This window comes from Perognathus longimembris, chromosome 9 (genome assembly GCF_023159225.1).
Source record: "Perognathus longimembris pacificus isolate PPM17 chromosome 9, ASM2315922v1, whole genome shotgun sequence".
NCBI lineage: Eukaryota > Metazoa > Chordata > Mammalia > Rodentia > Heteromyidae > Perognathus > Perognathus longimembris.
The window spans coordinates 40164023-40178291 of NC_063169.1; the positions used below are offsets into that span (position 1 = coordinate 40164023).

Sequence of the window (14269 nt, forward strand, 5' to 3'; positions counted from 1 at the left end):
TCTCAAGGCAGACAATGAGGAAGGAATCTTTTGCAAGATTCTGCAGAAAAGGAGCACAGTCCGGCTAACACTTGGATTCAAGGACTCCTGATATTCAGTTTAGTAACAAGAATTTGTACTGTGTTAAGCCAATGAGTTTGTGGTTGCTTATTATGGCAGTTATTTTTTTAAATGGATAGGGTTGGAGACAATATTGAAATCTGCTCTCCCTGAGGAAGGGGGGGAAGAACTGTTTTCATCCTTCCCACCCCTTCATAGGTCCAAACCCTTTCCTAACTATCCAGTGTGATGGGATGTTAGGGTCTTTCGGAAGTGGTTAGATCATGAAAATTGAGTTTCTACAAGTGGGATAAAGAGACCTTCTGTGGCCTCCCTGACATTTCTACCATGTGGGTATGTGGCAGAAAGATGAGCATGTGTGATCCATGGTGTGAACTCTTACCTGATGTCATATCTGCTGGTGAGTTCATTTCACACTTCCCGTCCCAAGAGCCATACAAAACAAATTGCTGCTGTTTGTAAGCCACCCAATCTATGGTATTTTATCATAGCAGACTGAATGGACTAGGACCCTACCTCACAGACAGGTTTCAAAGTGCCTTACACCTAACAAACATGGGTGGCAAGGGGAAGTTTCCCTAGCCCATCAGTATTTTTCTGTGGTTTGAGGAGAGGATCCTGCCTGGAGCTGTTCCTTCTTCATAATCAAAGATCTTAGTTCCCTCAGCACTACTTAGACAGGCTCCTTAGGGTGCTGTATGTTTTGCAGAGATAAAACATTCCTATGCCTTAACTGCTTCCATTGACAGAAGTGCTCTTTTTCAATTGAGCACTACACAAAATCCACTACACAAAATACACCTGTAATAATAAATGGATAAAGTAGGAGAGAGTCCTTGCACCTAAAGAAGAAAACCATGTGTTGCCTGTCTCCCTGGGCAAGGCATTTGAAGACATGTGTTTGCTCATGAATCAGTGAAGGCCTGTGAACTGCTTTTTTTTTTCCAGGCCTGGGGCTTAAACTCAGGGCCTGGGCACTATCCCTGAGCCTCTCTGTGCTCAAGGCTAGCGCTCTACCACTTGAGCCACAGTTCCACGTCTGGCTTTTTCTGTGTATGTGGTACTGAGGAATCGAACCCAGGGCTTCATGCATGCGAGGCAAGCACTCTACCACTAAGCCACATTCCCAGCCCCTGTGAACTGCTTTAAGAGGGAAGATTACAGTCTTAATGCTGCTAAGAGTTTTAGAAACCCAAGCAGTAAGAATTCACAGAAACATAAACTTTGACAAGATAACAGGAATTATTTTTGTCTCTCCTCTTCCTATACTTGTCTCCTTTATATCTTCTGAATTGGAGCTATTTCCAACTGGAGAGCTCTTGAACAGGAAGGCAGAACGTGATCTGGCATCTCCTGAGGCCATTACATGGGAGAGCTGTGAGTAGATTAGGAACTGTGGCACCATCTGGGCCAGGTAATGACCAGAATGACCACAGGAAGTAGGAATTGCACAAGGAGATCACCTTTAGTTCCCTGTAGCAGAATTCATTTCAATAAGTAGCTTCATGCTGTTGCAGTTCCCTCAATGAAGCAAATCTTCCCCAGTAGTTCACAAAAATAGGAAATATTCACTGTCATTAGGTATTCATTCATTCAACCATCTCCTATCTGCCACACAGTATAATAAGTACCTCATGACTTGCTCACACATTACCATTTCAGCGAGCTCTTCCCTACCAGTCTGTTTAAAAATCACAACCTCCTGACTCTCCTATGTTTTCTTTTTCTCCATAACCCTTATCATCATTGACACACCATATATTTTACTCTGTCTTTTCCTGCATATGTTTACAAATTCAAAAAATCAGGGAAATTTTTTAAACTTGTTTCTGTTCTTCCTAGGATAGTGCCTAACACATAGTAAATAGTCCATAAATATATTTGAACAAAATAAAATACATGTGTGGGAAACATGCTAACTACAGAGATAAACTGAGTCCTATAGTCCGAAAGGAAAATAATTTTGTTTTCATGTAAGTGCACATCTCTATCAAGTGCCTCAAGGAGCACTTAACTGAGACTTACAGAGCCAAGAAGAAGTATTGTCTGAACTAAAATTTGAAAGATTAGGTCTGAGTGAGGCACACAAAAAGTGTCAAGAGAAGCTTAGAACTCCAGGTAGGAGAAAGACCATGCCAAGAAAAACCAAGCATGCTACAGAACTAAACATACTACAGAACTAAAAACACTTCAACATGACTTGTGATATTCTGAGGTGGTTTGACTCAATCTTTTATGGTAAGAGCACTTAACATGAGTGCTACCCCTCTTGACAAATTAAGAGCACAATACAGTATTGTCAACCATAGGCCTGATGGACAGCCAATCTCCTGAACGTACTATCTTGTATAGCCAGCAGCATGGAAGTCACAAGAGGAAATAGTCAAAGAAGAGGCTAAAGAGTGGCCAGGGACAGATCACAAAGGAACTAGTCCATATCAGAGAGTTTTTAGGGAAGAGATAACATGATGAGATTTGCAGTTTGCAACGGTTATGAGCATGGTTTAATCTTGAAGCAGTGACATGATAGGACAAGTAAAGAGATTCTGAAGAGGCAAGGTTTGACTTATTTAAAGCCAACTGAAGAAGGCTCAATCCATGTTTCATTCACTCATGTTCTTAGCATGTGTATGTTATGTGTATGTATATACTTTTCCATGGGCAGTAGACATGGAACACAGAGAAGACTGTTCTGACTCTCATAAAGCTTCATTTCTATGGAATGTTTATAGTTTCTGTCTTTCCTACAGAATGCAATAGGAATAAAATATGTGATGGGAATTTTATATGGAAATAAAAATGCATTGCTATTGGGAATAGAGCTTTATGCAAATAGCACAAGGTAAGAGCATGAGGATAGCCTATTTACTAATTAGAAAGAGGAAGTAATGCTGTAAGTAGTAAGATTAAATCGAGGTTAAGGTACAGATCATATAAGATCTGTAAGCAAAGGAATAGACTTTCAAGTTGTTCTTAGGAAAACCATTAGAATGTATAGAGCTGGGAATTAATGTGACCTAATTTACATTTTTAGAGCACCAGGACTGTTGGAGGAAAATAGACTGTGATTATTCAGGAAAGGGACTGATAACTAAAGTCACTTCTAACGGTGACTGGAAGTCAGAGATAACTGCAGAAGTTACCAGAAATGGCTAGACCAAACCAATAGAAAATTCTGAGCAATTGTGTGGGAACTAGTGGAAGTCAGAAAGAAAAGGAAGAGTCAAGAATAGTGATTCCTAGCTACTTAGGAAACAGAGATCTGAGGACCACAGTTCAAAGCCAGCCAAGGAAGAAAAGTCCATGAGGCTCGTCTCTAAGAAATACTCAGATGAAGCCTGAAGTGGTACTGTGGCTCATGTGGTAAAGCACTAGCCTTGAGAACAAAGAGGCTCAGTGACAGCACTCAAGCCTGAGTTCAAATCCAAGAACTACCAAAAAAAATAAAAAATAAAAAGGAGGGGGAGAAAATAGAATAATGATTCCTTAGTTATTGACCTACATCACTGTATGAATGGCAATACCATGCCATGAAATGAAGAAAGCCGGAAAGAGAAGCTATGACACAGAAAAGCAAAGATTTCTGCTTCCATCCTGGCAGCATTTGAGCACTTGGTGTGGTGGCTGGGGCCTAACAGAAAGATAGGAATTGGAATTAGGAACTTGGATATCCTTCTCAAGGAGATGCTGCTGCAAATCATGGCCAAATAAGATCACAATGAAGTGAGTGTAAATAGAAAGGAGAGGAAAACCGACGTTCAGCAGATTCATCCAGACTTGAGATATAAAATTGGAAGCCATCATAATAGAGGTGACTTTAAAACCACCTCTCTTCTACTGGGTAGACTCATTCATGATAAAAGTAGAGTGATCTGAAGAGACACTCCAGTGAGTTCTGAGAACAGTGTTAAAGAGATGAGAGTAGAACCAGCAGCCCCCACAAAGAGTCCATAAGAGCTGTGAGAAGGTAGGATGAATGAAAGACATTGGGTGGGATTTGGGCACCCAACAGCACCATAAAGAAGAAAGAAATGTCACAGTCTACACTGAGTAGGACAAGGATTAAACTCTTCTGGGTTAAAAATATGGAATGTAATTCTGAGCAATTTTGCTGGTATTTGAGGGAACAGAAAGCAGATTGCTGTGAGTTGAAGTGTTGAGTGGATGTTAGAGAGATGGAGAGATCTAGCTTCAAGAAACCACTTTTAAGAAGTTTAGCAGCAGAAAGGGTGTGAGAGTGGCATGTGTGGAATATGGGAAGAGAGCCAAAGATTGAAGCCACAGATGCACCAACTCAGAGGGATTCAGAGAAGAAGACAGTGAGACCACTGAGAAACAGAAGGAAAAACTAGAAAGGTTGCAGGGAAGGAAGATAAATCAAGAGAGGAGAGAATTCAAAGAGAAAGTAGTTTTCCAAATGCTGCAGGAGGTTTTTCTCTGAGAAATCAAAAGGGGCCCACAGTTCAGCTTTGATGATGATGGCGTGAGGGAGCTCTCCCTTGAAAGATAGCTAGCGGCATGGATGAGACTAACAGAACAAAAGAAGTGACAGTAAATTAACCTTCAGTCGGACTGTGAGGGTGGGAGGGAAAATATCTACAGCCCCAGCAAAGGGAAATAAGAATAAGATCAGGATGTTCCGTTACATGAAGGAAAACCTCCAGTAGAAAGGGATAAAGATGGAGAGTGGTAGGGGATAACAGATGGAGTGATGTCCCAGAAGAGGGAGGAAAAGAGAAGTCCAAAAATTGGAGGCTAGAATGTCCTTCCATACCAGGCAAGTCCTTGTGGAAAGAAGTTGGGTTTGTATTTCAGGAAAGAAATTGTAGAAACACACAAAGAGACTATCTACTCTGTCCTAGGTATAGTGTGTTTTGTTCTCTCCAATATTCTTTTGCATCTATAGCAATGCTGAGCAAGTTGTAAGCATCTGATCATTATCTGTTGGTTAAACCAGTAAACGACTAGTATAAGGTGATGAAGGCTTGGTTTGTGGAGTGTGTGTGTGTGTGTGTGTGTGTGTGTGTGTGTGTGTCTGTGTCTGTGTGTGTGTATGTGATTGTTTTGCTGGGAATTGAACTAAACCTGCTAGGTAAATGCTCTACCACTTGAGCTATACTCCCTGCCCCCATCCTTTCTTTGTGCCAGTCCTGGGACTTGAACTCAGGGCCTGTGCACTGTCTCTGAGCTTTTTTCCTCAAGGCTAGTATTCTACCACTTGAGCCACAGGTCCACTTCCAGATTTTTTTTTGGTACCTAATAGGAGATTGGAGACTTTTGGGATATCCTGCCCAAGCTGGCTTTGAACAATGATCCTCAGATCTCAGCCTCCTGAGTAGCTGAGGTGTGAACCATGTGCCCTCTTTCTTTGGGTTTTTATTATGAGATGGGTTCGTATACTTCTTTTGTCAAAAGTTGGCTTCAAAGTGATGTCCTACCCACTCCATCCTCAAGTAGCTAAAATTACAGGGATTTGGTCTTATTTTTAAATTTGTTTTGTTTTTCATAAGACCCATACATAACAGTGACTTAGACCTAAAAGCAGATTCCCAAAAGTACAAAATGTTTTTCTCGAGCTTTTGAAATTGTTTCTTCCTGCTGTTTTAATGCTGGAAGGAATCAAAAGTAATGCAAAATTAATGTAGAATTAATATTTTATCAGAAATCTTTCATTTCCTTCAATATGTGCTTTGAAATGTATACTTGCTTTAATGTTATCGTTCATATTCCCATGTTCATGAATTCTATAAACAAGAAAGACAAGTGAGGGCTTGCTTACTTAAGGCAAACGCTTTCCCCCAAACATTCAAAGCAGAGACTCCTCACTAAAAATAAATGATTCTAATTCTCATATGCTTTGCCTTAAATGTACATTTTCTTTAGCATAAAAAAATTCATAGTGAAGCCAGGCACTGATGGCTCACACCGGTAATCCTAGCTATTCAAGAGGCTGAGATCTGAGGATCACAATTTAAAGCTAGCCCAGGCAGGAAAGCCTGTGAGACTTATCTCCAATTAATCACCAAAAAGCCACAAGTTAAGTGTGGTTTCAGTGGTAGAGTGCTAGCCTTGAGCAAAACAGCTCAGGGGCAACACCCAAGCCCTTGAACTCAAGCCCTTGCCCCAGCACATGCACGTGCGCACACAGACACACACACACACACACACACACACACACACACACACACACACAAACAACAAAAAAAAAAACCCGCAGGATCAATACTCTCAACTAGTGATTCTTTTTCAATAGTTTCCTCTTTCTCCACATGAGAGACATTACAAGACTGAGTTGAGCTCAGCAATCTTTGTTAGACTGGGATGTCTAGGAATCACACACTTCCTGGTCCTAGAATACTTGAACTACTTCCATTTTAAGGACTTATGATTGCCACACTTACTACCATAAGTCTTCAAGAAAGTGTCACCTCTGTCTTTAGAATTCCATCTCCTCATCTGTAAAATAGGGGAAAAAATAAGAACTGATCATTGCACCCGGCATAGACTTGGTAAATGTTCCTTGCTTTCTACTTTGCAATCTGATAATCAAAGCTTGTTAAGGTGATTAACTCCGAAGATGCTCACAAAGAAGGAATTTATCCTCTGGGAGAGCTCTCCTCTCACAGGAGACAGATTTCCCTGCAATGATGTTAAAGAGCCTGTGTCTAATTATCTGAATCTTCTGGTCACCTAGATTTCTAGAACTTGTCCCAGATTTTCAGTGCATGGCATTGTCCCTTCTCCCTCATACTGAAACCCAGGAAAGTGAAGATACTTGAGCATCTAAGGAAGTTTGATGACAGACACAGTGACATGTAAAATTCACATGCTCAAATCCCTATGAGTACAAAAACAGAAAACAGGTGAAAATATCTCTTCTAAATCACAAAACAAGACATTTCTTGGAAAAGAACTATCAAGTAGTAAGCACAGTAGCACATTTTATTAGTTTGGCTCTCTTGAGAAACATGGCTTTTTGAATTTTTTTTTTTTTTTACAACAAAGCTGGACCGGTACGGCCTAAGGCATGGGTGTTCAGGGAGGCGGATTTGAATAAAATAACCCTAGGAAGGAAAGCTTCATGGTTACGAACTGATTGATAGGGGAGAGAGAGGAGCATTATCTACCAGACAAGTCTGTTGCAGATAAGAGATATTTCACCCTGGTATCATACTCCTGGTTAAATTTTTAAATTCTTCTGGGAGCACTACCGAATGAAAATGGACACAGGAAGGTGTATTTCACAAACGATACTCTACTCTCCTCAGTAGGACTCTCAGCCTAAAGAGGACTTTTTGGGGGCATTGTTTTATTTCTGAAATTTGCCTCTTTAAAAATTCTTCCCTATTAATGTTTCCGTTGTCCTCACCAGAGATGAATTTATAATATATGTCACTTTTAGAGACCAGGGAGAATTGCCAATTAGAAACAAGAGGGAAGATCAGGGAAATGCTCTCTTTCCAGGAATCACCTACCAGTTGCCTCGGGTTCAGACTCTGACAGCTGGTTGGGTGAGGGGAGCTTTTGCCCTGGAATAGCTGAAGGGAAACATTAATGAGGAGCTGAAGCTGCTGGAGAAGTCTCTTTTTGGCCTTGAGAATTGACAGAGGGATGAGGTCATCTCATTATGCTCTACTGAAATGGAAGCACTTGGGTTTGGGGAGTGTGTGTGTGTGTGTGTGTGTGTGTGTGTGTGTGTGTGTGTGTGTGTATAATCACCTTCCTTTGAGGAGGAATAATCTGCCAAGTAGGTTTTTACACTCTGATAACATTTTGTTTTATCTCTTTTGAAAGCAGTTTATACTCAAGAAATGAAATTTAGAAACCACAGAAAATTCAGGTCATGGAGCTGTTAAGATTCTATTCAAAGAATAGAATCACATTCTATTCTGATAGATTCTGGTTTTCTTCTTCTGGGGATTTTGTTGTTATCATTAATGTTCAACATTAGGATATGTAGATATTTGATGGAAGTTATGCATGAAATACATGTCAATCAAATCCAAACTGGTACAGAAAGAGTGTGGAGAGATTCCTGTTCTCCAACCATACTATCAAGTCAGGAAAGACTTTTCCTCTATTCCAAAGCTGGGAAAATGAGAGGTGCTCTCCATCCCTTGCTTACTCAGCCCCAAAGGCAAAATAGCATATTCAATATCTAATTGGAGAATTTACCATGTGATAGGATTATAATGTCTTCGCATTTTTAGAAAGGAGGAAAAAGTCTTCAGCATGCTTCCTTCGGTTCTGTTGGCTTTGAGGGTTGTCCCTTGTGGGAAAGATCCTTGAGACAGAGCATATGACCTGATGACCATTTTCCCCAGTGTATCTGCCTAAAAGATTTGGTGAAGTTAAAATTGGAGTGGGAGCTGGGAAGCAAGACTACCTCCTCCAATTCATGTCTAATCAGCTGGTGTTTTAATCTCCATTCATTTCCTGAGTCTTTTACATAAATCATGTGAAGGTACCAATATCCACCCCATTTGACTTTCAAAAATGGAAATTTCTATTATTCTCTGCTGGCTAGGATCCTACAGGAAAGAAGTAAGGTGATTGGAACCACAGGCAGTGAACATTAGAGAAAAAAGAAATAGATGGAGCATTTTAGACACAAAAGAAAGCCTCTAAGTTAAGATTTTATGAGAATGGACACAATGTTAGATTCAGCTTCTCTGAAGACAGTTAAGGGCCATAGCTTGAAGATTAAGATCAAGCCTTGCAAGTTTTTGCATTTTTAAGTATAAAATGGCAATAGTTGGGGATTTTCTTAAATGTGTGGTGTTGGTTTGCTGGGCAATGCTCCTGTATGAAGTCCCTAGATTTTCTTGTCACCCCACCCTCAATGTTCAACTGCACAAATGCACCATAGGCCTGTTAATTTTGTATCTTAAGAGGGTCAGTTTTAAGGTACATAGATTATGTATCAAAAGAAATGAAGTAAAATATCTAGGTTTAACAATACATGCCTGTAATCCCAGGAGTAGAGGCAATAGGATTTCTATCGGTGACTTTCAGGGCAAAAGCATGAGACCCTATCCAAAAAACAAAGAGCCAAAAGACTTTGGATATGTCACAAATGGCAGAATGCTTGTTTAGCAAACAGAAGACCTGAGTCCAAGCCATAAAATATATGTAAATTTAAGGACATGGAAAAGCATAAGATAGGCTTATGTTTTAAAAGTACACAAAAATAAAGCATAACCCAGGGTAACTATTTACTCTATGCCTTTATATTACGCTAGGACTCCCAGAAAACAGAGCAATTTTACCTCCCTATCACAGAGCCTGAGTGTGATCATAATGTGTAGTCACACAACAAAATGCAATCAATGGATGAAGGTCGTATGAGGAGTATCCCCATCATCTCTATATTTATCCACTGACTCATTGTACACCAGGATTTAGTAGATGCCCAGTGAAGGTCAGCTAAATTCCACAATTCCTGTGACATCCTCACTTGCCATTCAATTTCTTCTACAAAGCAGGAATTTCTCCCTTTATTTTTGGCTATGTTTTATCTGTGATTATTTCAGGCAGATGTGTGTCTATGTCTCCACAAAATCTTTACATGTGTAACTGCAATGGCAAAACTCTGCAAGTCACTGCATAAATGGGGCTGGTTGGGGCCAGAGGCCAAATAGACAATGATGAGGGAAAATGTTTGGCTTACCCAGAATTTCATTCCAGTCACTATCATGATGTTATAGGGTTGTGATTGCAATAGTTAAATATAGTTGTTTTCAGAGCTTAAATAATGAAGGTAAGAATTAGGAAATAAGTATTTTAGTTCCAATTCTAACACTAACTGGCTTTCTTCCTGGATGTATTAAAAGTAGATATAATCTTAACTCCTTTAAAAAGCTGTTGTGAAGAATATTAAGTTAAAAAATAGCACAAATGGTTTATAAGCTCTAAAAGTAAACTTAATGCAAGTGTGTTATTTGAAACTTCAAGTTACAAATAATAATTCTTTGTTGTCACCATGACTTTGGAGAATTTTCCTGAGCCACTGTGCTAATTATAGTGTCTGTGTCACCAACAAAATCAGATAATGGGATCTGCCTTTCACTGTAGCTCACTATGGCCTTGAGCTCTCCATCCTCCTGTCTGGGATTACAGGTGCATGTCACCACAATGGGTTACAACTTTCTTTTGGAGAGAAAAAAAATGAATGCAAAGAACAGGTTAAGGAGAGAATCCTAAGTGGAATTTGCCCCCTGCCCTTTATAAACATCCCAGTTACAGGGAGTTGTTATAATGCTATTATCATCATTATTGTTTTTATTATTACTCTATCAAGCTCTCGCCTAAGAAGTTATGCTCACAGAAAACAGTTGGAAATTTATTTTTCCCGTATGTTTTATGCTACACAACCACAGGGGAAAGGCTGGAGACAAAAAGAGCTATCACTAAAAAGTACCAGCCTGTTGACTCACAGCAGCTGCCAAACCACTTGCTATCTGTAGTTACAGATGCCATGATGAGACCACCAGATGTAGCAATGAAATATTCCCGTCATTGACCTTCATTGTTCAAAACACATCAATATTCAAGCTAGAGAAAGTGGTTCGTGTCTATAATCCTAGCTACTTGGGAGCCTGAGGTTGGGAGGATTACAGTTTGAGGCTATCCTAAGCAGAAAAGTTCAGGATGTTAAATCTCGATCAATAGCTTCCTACAGGTGCATGATCCTGTCATTTCAGCCACACAGGAGGTTAAGATTCATAGACTCTTGGTTCCAAGCCAGCCCAGTCAGAAAAGACTCAATGGAATAAGATGAGTGTTGTAGCATGCTCTTGTTATCTCAGCTACTACAACTTAACATATAGAATAGGCAAGTGACAGTCCATGCTCTTGACTGGACAGGGCAAAAGATCCTATCTTAGAAATAGTCAGTGCAAACTAAAAGGGTTGGAGTGTGACTCACTAGTAGTGTCTACCTTGATAGTCCAAGACCTTGAGTTCAAATCCCGCTATTACAAAAAAGGGAAATAATAATTATGTATAACAGCTGTCTGAGCCCATCACTTCAGACCTGTGAGTTTCAAACTTTGAAAGATAAGGGTCTTGGTGGTTCTAAACTGAGGCAGTACTGCCCTCTGCGGGCATTTCTAAATGTGTTTTCACTTCCCTACAAAGAGTGCTCACTTCCCTATGAAGAGCACAAGTCAGTTCCACAGCAGTTCCTGCAAAAGGAAGAGTTGCCCTGCTCCAGGTTCCAGTAACAACCTCCATTACCTCCCATGTTCCTTCTTATAGCCAGTGACACCACGTCTTTCCATTCATCAGTACATTTAGTGACCAAGTATTGAGATCCCATCTAAATATTACAGAAATGCTGTCTTCATTGTGTTCTTCTATTCCTTTTCTTCTTCTAAATGTATCCCTCTACCCACATGACCCCCTGACATTTACAAGTAAGGATTGTCTAACTAACTAACCTAGTTAAAAAAAAATGGGTAAGGGGTTAGGGACTTAGCGCAGCAGAAAAGCACTTGCCTGGAAAGTGCAAGACCCTGAGTTTGGTCCTCAGCTCTGGGAAAAAAAAAGAAATGGATAAACCTAATAACTAACTGAATAGAGAAATACATCCTAGGACAGATCAAGTGTTCTGGAATTTCTAACACCTATTAGAAACAAGACTCAAGTCAGCTCCCTTCAAAGGCTGGATGATGGTGAAATTTGCCCTCAATAATTCAGAAATGGAGGCTTCTGATGTAGACCTGCAGCCAGATAAGTGAAATCCCAGTTGCAGACCATTAGTGAAATTCTTCAACTCAATTCAATCACTTTTAATTTTAAAAACAAAACACCACATGTTTTATGCCCAGTGAGCAGTCTCCATTGGCAAGCTGAAATTTCCTAATATGCTTACAGTGGTGGTATCTGAGTCAGTTGCAAAATCTGCCTACTGGCTAGTACACCCTACCCAGAGCCACCCCAGGAATGGCTGACTCCTGACCCCGCCCCTAACCCTCTCTCGACTATTGGATATTCCAATTGTGCATCCTCACTGTGACACTCTAAATCTTCCAGAAACCCTGGGGACAGCTGCCTAACCTGAATTCCTATTTCACTTTCCAAGGGAGAACAGCAGGACATTGAGGTGTATAAGGGTTCACTTGGATCACAAAGAGTTAATGGGGATACAGTGGATTTTCAGTGCTGTTTACACTACCAAGAGGCCCCTCTGACATTTGAAGATACTTTGTAAATATCCAAACTGTGTCCACCTTTCATGAAGTTTGGATACTCATTTTGATGTTTCTGATCATTGGAAATCTGTCCAGATATTTGTTCAGTAACTATTCTTGGATTCTTCTAATGAACCCAGCAGCATTTTGCATTTTGCTAAGAACACTTTCTTGCTTGCATGGGCCTTCTGGTGAATTGGAAATCATACATTATGACAACAATCTTGTATTAATTAAGTACTATCAAAATTTGTCAATAGTAAGGACAAGTAGGGTGCAAGAAAATTGTTAAGTAGAACCTGAACTCCCTTGTGGATTCAAGAGTATGCCTGCCTGCCTACTTGCCTGATTTCCTTCCTTCTTTCCTTCCTTCCTTCCTTCCTTCCTTCTTTCCTTCCTTCCTTCCTTCTTTCCTTCCTTCCTTTATTCCTCCCTTCCTTCCTCCCTCCCTCCCTCCCTCCCTTCCTTCTTTGCTTGCTTCCTTCCTTCCTTCATTTCATCCTTTCTTCTTTTCTTCTTTCTTGTGCCAGTCTTGGGGCTTGAATTGTCCCTGAGTGTTTTGCCCAATGCTAGTACTCTACCAGTTGAGCCACACCTTCACTTCTGGCTTTGTGGTGGTTAACTGAAGGTAAGAGTCTTTTGCACTTTACTGCCCCCACTGGCTTCAAGCTGTGATCCTCAAATCTGAGCCTCCTGAGTAGCTAAAATTGAAGGCATGAGCCACCAGCACCAAACTCGAAAGGCTGAAAGAAAGGTGGCAAGGAGTTCAAGGACTGGGTGGAACATTCCAGAAGAAGGGAGATATGAGGAATGAAGTCCTTGAGGTAATCCCAAAGGGCTTGTTCCAGGTAGGAGAGGGTGTTAGCTCAGTCTGGGTGGCATAACAACATATGACAGATGTTTAGAAACTGCAAGTCATGGAAGTGCACGTAAGCAGTGACAGTGAGACATTTTGGGGGCCACTGCCCTGTGTGGCTGCGGGGTGGTAAGGGCTTCCTGCCCGGAACACAACAAGTGGTTCTGCTGGCCAGTGGGATAAAGCACATGTTTCTCATGTAGTACATGGAGTTTAAAGTCTTGTGGGACATCAGTTTATCTAGTAGAGACTCTGCCTTGGGAAGTTCTACCAGTATAATAGACTGGGCCAGTTCCATGATACCCAAAGCATGGGTTGGGAGCCAGATTATAGATGGGATCTGAGGGTCGAATCCTTCTTTTGTTTTTCTTTTTTTTTTTTTTTTGGCCAGTCCTGGGCCTTGGACTCAGGGCCTGAGCACTGTCCCTGGCTTCTTCCCGCTCAAGGCTAGCACTCTGCCACTTGAGCCACAGCGCCGCTTCTGGCCGTTTTCTGTATATGTGGTGCTGGGGAATCGAACCTAGGGCCTCGTGTATCCGAGGCAGGCACTCTTGCCACTAGGCTATATCCCCAGCCCTTTTGTTTTTCTTTACATTCTTCTTTTTTTTCCTTTTATAGTTGACTGAGACCTGGTTCTATAGCCCCACTTAGCTTCAAACTCTCCATCCTCTTGCTTCCATTTGGTTCCTGAGTGCTAGGACTATAGGAGTGTACTACCACACTGGTTACAAATTACTGGCATATGTGGTATCTCTGAATTTCCCTCTCATCACTGGGGACAGTTGTTGAGGTGGTCTTCATCCTAACAGGAAAAAGAGCTTCCTCTGTATGTGAGGCCTAAGGTCACATAGCAGCCAGTAAACCTTTGTACTCCAGGCTTCTGTATCAGGTCTTCTGGCTTCCAGCACGGGGTTCTCTCCATTTCACTGGATCAACTGCACCAACCCTCAGGACCTCATTTTGGATGGAATCTCACAGTTGTGCCAAGTATATAAAAATGAACAAAAATCAGTGGGATTTTTTTCTATTCTTGTTCAGTTTTTCAAAATATCTTCTAAAAAGGTTATTTGAATGTATTTATTAAGTATTAACACTACAATAGATGCTAATATTTAGAGTAATTGTTTTTTATTTTTCTTTCTTTCCTTTTTCTGTGCTT

General features: G+C 40.7%; 1 protein-coding gene across 1 annotated transcript in view; it reads left to right on the top strand.

Moving 5' to 3' along the window:
- The window catches only part of Slc35f1 (solute carrier family 35 member F1), a 420595-nt gene that overhangs the window by 368419 nt on the left and 37907 nt on the right, over window positions 1-14269 (top strand). The window lies entirely within an intron of this gene.